Source organism: Aotus nancymaae, unplaced genomic scaffold (assembly GCF_030222135.1).
Source record: "Aotus nancymaae isolate 86718 unplaced genomic scaffold, 86718_ANA_hifiasm-v0.15.2.pri h1tg000260l, whole genome shotgun sequence".
NCBI classification, from domain to species: Eukaryota; Metazoa; Chordata; class Mammalia; order Primates; family Aotidae; genus Aotus; species Aotus nancymaae.
Genome location: NW_026988675.1, coordinates 596,352 through 602,514, shown reverse-complemented (window position 1 = coordinate 602,514; position 6,163 = coordinate 596,352).

The following is a 6,163-nucleotide window of genomic DNA, read 5'->3' as shown; positions in this document are numbered from 1 at the left end:
GGCCTTCCATGACGTTTAGGGCTCAGACCGTGGCTCCCTCCTCAGAGCAGCCTTGCTTTCCTCTCCCACCCCACTCGTCTTACTCTTGGTTTCTCAGCACTTGAATCATTCTGTGAATTTACATGTTTCCTTGTTTTTCTCATTTTTATTGAGAGTAAGCTCATCTTAGTAATCTTCTTGTTTTCAAACCTTATAGTATGCCACATATAGTGAATAGATATTTGTTGAATTGAATGAGAATTATTGGATTTTTAGAAATAATGGTATTCACTGGCCATGCATGGTGGCTCACGCCTGTAATCCCAGCATTTTTTGGGAGGCTGAGGCAGGTGGATCACCTGAGGTCAGGAGTTTGAGACCAGCCTGGCCAACATGGTTTTCTCCTTAATCTCCCATGTTCTTTTTCACTCACCTGCAGCCTGGTCCCAGCCCACCTTCCCAGCCTGGTTTCTTAGCCATCTCTACTAAAAATAAAAAATTAGCCAGGTGTGGTGGCAGGTGCCTGTAATCCCAGCTACTGGGGAAGCTGAGGCTGGAAAATTACTTGAAACCAGGCTGGGGGTGGGGGGTGGTGGTAGTTGCTTGCAGTGAGCCGAGATCATGTCACTGCATTCCAGCCTAGGCAATAGAGCTAGACTCTGTCTCAAAAAAAAAAAAAGTATTCATTTTTTCACATGGTACATCCTGCATACATCTGACACTCTTAGGAAAATGCTTATGTGTGGTAAGAACTTCATCGGAATTCCTTAGCTCTTTGCAGGGCTCAGAAGCTGGCCTTCCGGGAGCAGTACTTTCCCATACCCCTCCCCTGGCCCAGGACCCCTTACTCCTTCTGGCTCACCTTTTCTGGCAGCTTCTTGCCCCTTGAATGTCATTTACAGCCTTGCCAACCTACCTTAACATTTTAACCTTTTTCCTCTTACCAGTGACGTTATCATTGCTGGTCAGAATTGACTGTGTGTGATTGTACATTTGAGGCAAGGTAAAGGGAGAGACATTTTCCTTACATTATTAGTTGTGCAACAGAAGCCAATTAAGAGATTGAAGAGGTGAATGACACTAGTAATGGCCTGCCCCTTGGGGTGGAGTGGGGCACACCCAGTACATCATTGTGACTCAGAAGTCCATGTCACCACCTTGAGCCAAGTTCTACAGTCAGGGCCAAATACCACACTTACTTCATAAAGAAGTCAAAGTCTGACTTTGCCTCCATTTCTCATGAGTGAAAAACTACTATAGGAAACTTTTGTCTTTGTGTTTTTGATGGTAGCTTGCTATTTATTATATTGTGGTATTCTTAAGTCTGATTTTCTCCGTTGGCCAGTTACTGTGTTTTCTCCTTTTCACTTCTGCTTTGTCACTTGGAACGTTTCCAGAAGTAGAAGTCACTGCCCCTGCCCACATCAGACTGTAGTTTCAAGATATCCAGGCAACAGCAAGGGATAAATAGGAATAAATTTGGCTGGAAGAAAGAGAAAACACAGCTGAGGTAGCTTAAACCAACAGGCTTATTTTTCTCACTCATTAAGAGAGCTGGGGTTCGGGCACAGTGGCTCACGCCTCTAATCCCAACCCTTTAGGAGGCTGAGGTGGGTGGATCACAAGGTCAGGACTTCAAGACAGCCTGGCCAAGATGGTGAAAGCCCATCTCTACTAAAAATACAAAAAAAAAGGGCGCGGTGGCTCACGCCTGTAATCCCAGCACTTTGGGAGGCTGAGGCAGGTGGATCACGAGGTCAAGAGATCGAGACCATCCTGGTCAACATGGTGAAACCCCGTCTCTACTAAAAATACAAAAAATTAGCTGGGCATGGTGGCGCGTGCCTGTAATTCCAGCTACTCAGGAGGCTGAGGCAGGAGAATTGCCTGAACCCAGGAGGTGGAGGTTGCAGTGAGCTGAGATCGCGCCATTGCACTCCAGCCTGGGTAACAAGAGCGAAACTCCATCTCAAAAAAAAAAAAAAAAAAAAAAAATTAGGCATGGTGGTGATTGCCTGTAATCCCAGGTACTCAAGAGGCTGAAGCAGGAGAATTGCTTGAACCCAGGAGGTGGAGGCTGCAGTGAGCCACTGCACTCCAGCCTGGGCAACAGAACAAGACTCTGTCTCCCAAAAAAAAAGCGGGGGTTGGCCAACTCAGCTCAGGTTCTCAGTGAGCCATCAGCCACCAGGTGCCACCTTCCAGTGAGTGGCCTTCTGTCCCATCCAGATGTCTCTTCATGCTCCATGGGAATTAGATGGGACATACTCTGGCTCTCTCTTCTAGAAGCTTTCTCTTCATTTGGGAGGGGCTTCCCCTTGTGCTGGCTGGTCAACGACTCAACCTCATCTTAATTTATCCCCCAGAATGGGGACATACAGCAAGGGAGAGATCTCAGGTTGAGATGAATGTACAGTAAAGGCTGGGATTATCAGCAGGGAAATCTCTCCCAGATAGTGACAAAGGTAAGCGACCATGTGAAGAGAAAGGACAAACATCCCATGACGAAGAAAGGTAGCTGCCAGGCCCAAGGAAAGGAAGGAACGTGGTGTGGGGGTATGGGAGCAGGTGGGCAGGGAGGCCTCTGCAGTTTCCCTGGAACCTAAACCCAGGAGTCATGGAAGGCAGATCCAGATTCAGGTGTTCAGAGGACGAGGCAGGGGTGGGTAGTTCAAAGAGTTGGTCAGAGGCATCTCCTTGGGGAGTGGAAGATGTTAGAGAGATGCAGGGTTGCAGGACAACAGGGAGGTAGAAAGAGTCGGGGATGGACTGTGGCATCTGGGCCCCGCCAGGAAGGAAGTGGCCCCATTAGTGACTCATACAGGGAGGGGTGGGGTCAGTGGGTGGCTAGGAGCTCTGGCACTTGGGCAGGCCTTGCTTCCTTCTGCCACATCTGTTTGGGAGGTGAAGCCTGCAGGCCAAAAAAATGACCTTCATTTTCAAAGCCTTTTTGAATAAACTCTTTTGAGGTTTAACTTACATACATTAAAATTCACTTGTTTTAAGTGTTTAGTGCGGTAGGTTTTGCCAAATGTATGCAGTCACTACACTCAATACAAAACATTCTATCACTCAAATTCAAAAACCTTTTAGTATACCTCCAGGTCTTGGTGCAGAGAGAGCTTGCTGTTGTTGGGTGTGCAGGCTCACCCAGTCCTGGAGACAGGAGTGGGCTCTTTGTCTGAAGGTGGGGCAGGGTGCTCCCCGAGTGGTGTGGGAGCTGAGCTGACTGGAGAGTGAAGTGGGATGCATGGGATAAGATGTTTAAGGGAAAGGATGCAGAGTTGCATTCCGGGCATTTTCCTTCCTGGGGATTCCCAGCAGCTCAGCAGTACCGGTATGAACCAGTTTTTTCTGACTGCCTCCAGCATGAGCTGAATTTCCGTCTTTGCAGATGTCCTCAGCCAATTGAAAATCACCTGGAGTTTTATTCCAAGCACAAAAGAAGGTCAGAGAGAGGAGGCCCGATGATCATGATCGCCCTCTGTCTCAAAAAAAAAAAAAAAAAAAAAAGGCCGAGTGTCGTGGCTCACGCCTGTAATCCCACCACTTTGGGAGGCCGAGGCGGGTGGATCACAAGGTGAAGATATCGAGACCATCCTGGTCAACGTGGTGAAACCGCGTGTCTACTAAAAATACAAAAAATTAGCTGGGCACGGTGGCGCGTGCCTGTAATCCCAGCTACTCAGGAGGCTGAGGCAGGAGAATTGCCAGAACCCGGGAGGCGGAGGTTTCGGTGAGCCGACATCGCGCCATAGCAGTCCAGCCTAGGTAACAAGAGCGAAACTCCGTCTCAAAAAAAAAAAAACAACAAAAAATTAGCTGGCCGTGGTGGTGCATGCCTGTGGTTCCAGCTACTCAGGAGGCCAAGGCAGGAGAATCGCTTGAACCTGGGAGGCGGGGGTTGCAATGAGCTGAGATGGCACCATTGCACTCCAGCCTGGGAGACAGAGTAAGACTCTGTCTCAAAGAAAAAAAAGAAAAAGGCCGGGTGTGGTGGATTACGCCTGTAATCCCAGCACTTTGGGAGGCCGAGGCGGGTGGAGCACGAGGTGAAGAGATTGAGACCATCCTAGTCAACATGGTGAAACCCTGTCTCTACTAAAAATACCAAAAATTAGCTGGGCACGGTGGCGCATGCCTGTGATCCCAGCTACTCAGGAGGCTGCGGCAAGAGAATTGCCTGAACCCGGGAAACGGAGGTTGCGGTGAGCCGAGATCGCGTCATTGCACTCCAGCCTGGGTAGCAACAGCGAAACAGGGTCTCAAAAAAAAAAAAAAAAAAAAATTAGCTGGCCATGGTGCTACATGCCTGTGGTTCCAGCTACTCAGGCGGCCAAGGCAGGAGAATCGCTTGAAACTGGGAGGCGGGGGTTGCGGTGGGCCGAGATCGCGCCTTTGCACTCCAGCCTGGGTAACAAGAGCGAAACTCCGTCTCAAAAAAAAAAAAAATTAGCTGGCCGTGGTGGTGCATGCCTGTGGTTCCAGCTACTCGGGCAGCCAAGGCAGGAGAATCGCTTGAACCTGGCAGGCTGGGGTTGCAATGAGGTGATATCGCACCACGGCACTCCAGCCTGGGAGACAGAGAAAGACTCTGTCTAAAAAAAAAAAAAAGGCTGCGCGTGGTGGCTGACGCCTGTAATCCCAGCACCTTGGGAGGCCAAGGCGGGTGGATCACGAGGTCAAGAGATCGAGACCATCCTGGTCAACGTGGTGAAACCCCGTCTCTACAAAAAATTCAAAAAATTAGCTGGGCACAGTGGCGCGTGCCTGTAATCCCAGCTACTAAGGAGGCTGAGGCAGGAGAATTGCCTGAACCCGGGACGCGGAGGTTGCGGTGGGCCGAGATCGCGCCTTTGCACTCCAGCCTGGGTAACAAGAGCCAAACTCCGTCTCAAAAAAAAAAAAAAAAATTAGCTGGCCGGGGTGGTGCATGCCTGTGGTTCCAGCTACTCAGGAGGCTAAGGCAGGAGAATGGCTTGACCTGGGAGGCGGGGGTGGCAATGAACTGAGATCGCATCACTGCACTCCAGCCTGAAAAAAAAAAAAAAAGAAAAAGAGCGGTGTTTTGCTCTTGTTACCCAGGGAGGAGTCCAATGGCGCGATCTCGGCTCATCGCAACCTCCGCCTCCCGGGGTGAGGCAATTCTCCTGCCTCAGCCTCCTGAGTAGCTGGGATTACAGGCACTCGCCACCGTGCCCAGGTAATTTTTTGTATTTTTAGTAGAGACGGGGTTTCACCATGTTGACCAGGATGGTCTCGATCTCTTGACCTCGTGATCCACCAGACTCCGCTTCTCAAAGTGCTGGGATTCCAGGCGTGAGCGACGACCCTCGGCCTTTTTTTTTTTTGAGACAGACTCTGTTCCCCAGGCTGGAGTGCAGTGGTGCGATCTCAGCTCAGTGCAACCGCCGCCTCCCAGGTTCAAGCGATTCTCCTGCCTTGGCCTCCTGAGTAGCTGTAACCACAGGCATGCAACACCATGGCCAGCCAATTTTTTTTTTTGTTTTCTTTTTGAGACGGAGTTTCGCTCTTGTTACCCAGGCTGCAGTGCAATGACGCGATCTGGGCCCACCGCCACCTCCGCCACCCGGGTTCACGCAATTCTCCTGCCTCAGCCTCCTGAGTAGCTGGGATTACAGGCACGCGCCACCGCACCTAGCCAATTTTTTGTATTTTTAGTAGAGACGGGGTTTCACCATGTTGATCAGGATGGTCTCGATCTGTTGACCTCGTGATCCACCCGCCTCGGCCTTCGAAAGTGCTGGGATTACAGGCGTAAGCCAGCACGACTGGCCTTTTTTTTTTTGTTTTTTGAGACAGTCTTACTCTGTCTCCCAGGCTGGAGTGCAGTGGTTCCATCTCAGCCCATTGCAACCCCCGCCTCCCAGGTTCAAGCGATTCTCCCTCCTTGGTCTCCTGAGCAGCGGAACCACGGGCATGCACCACCACGGCTAGCAATTTTTTTTTTTTTTTTTTTTTTTTTTGAGACGGAGTCTTAAACTGTCTCCCAGGCTGGAGTGCAGTGGTGCGATCTAAGCTCATTGCAACCCTCGCCTCCCAGGAACAAGCGATTCTCCTGCATTGGCCACCTGAGTAGCTGCAACCACAGGCATGCACCACCATGGCCACCTAATTTTTTTTTTTTTTTTTGAGACGGAGTTTTGCTCTTGTTACCCAGACT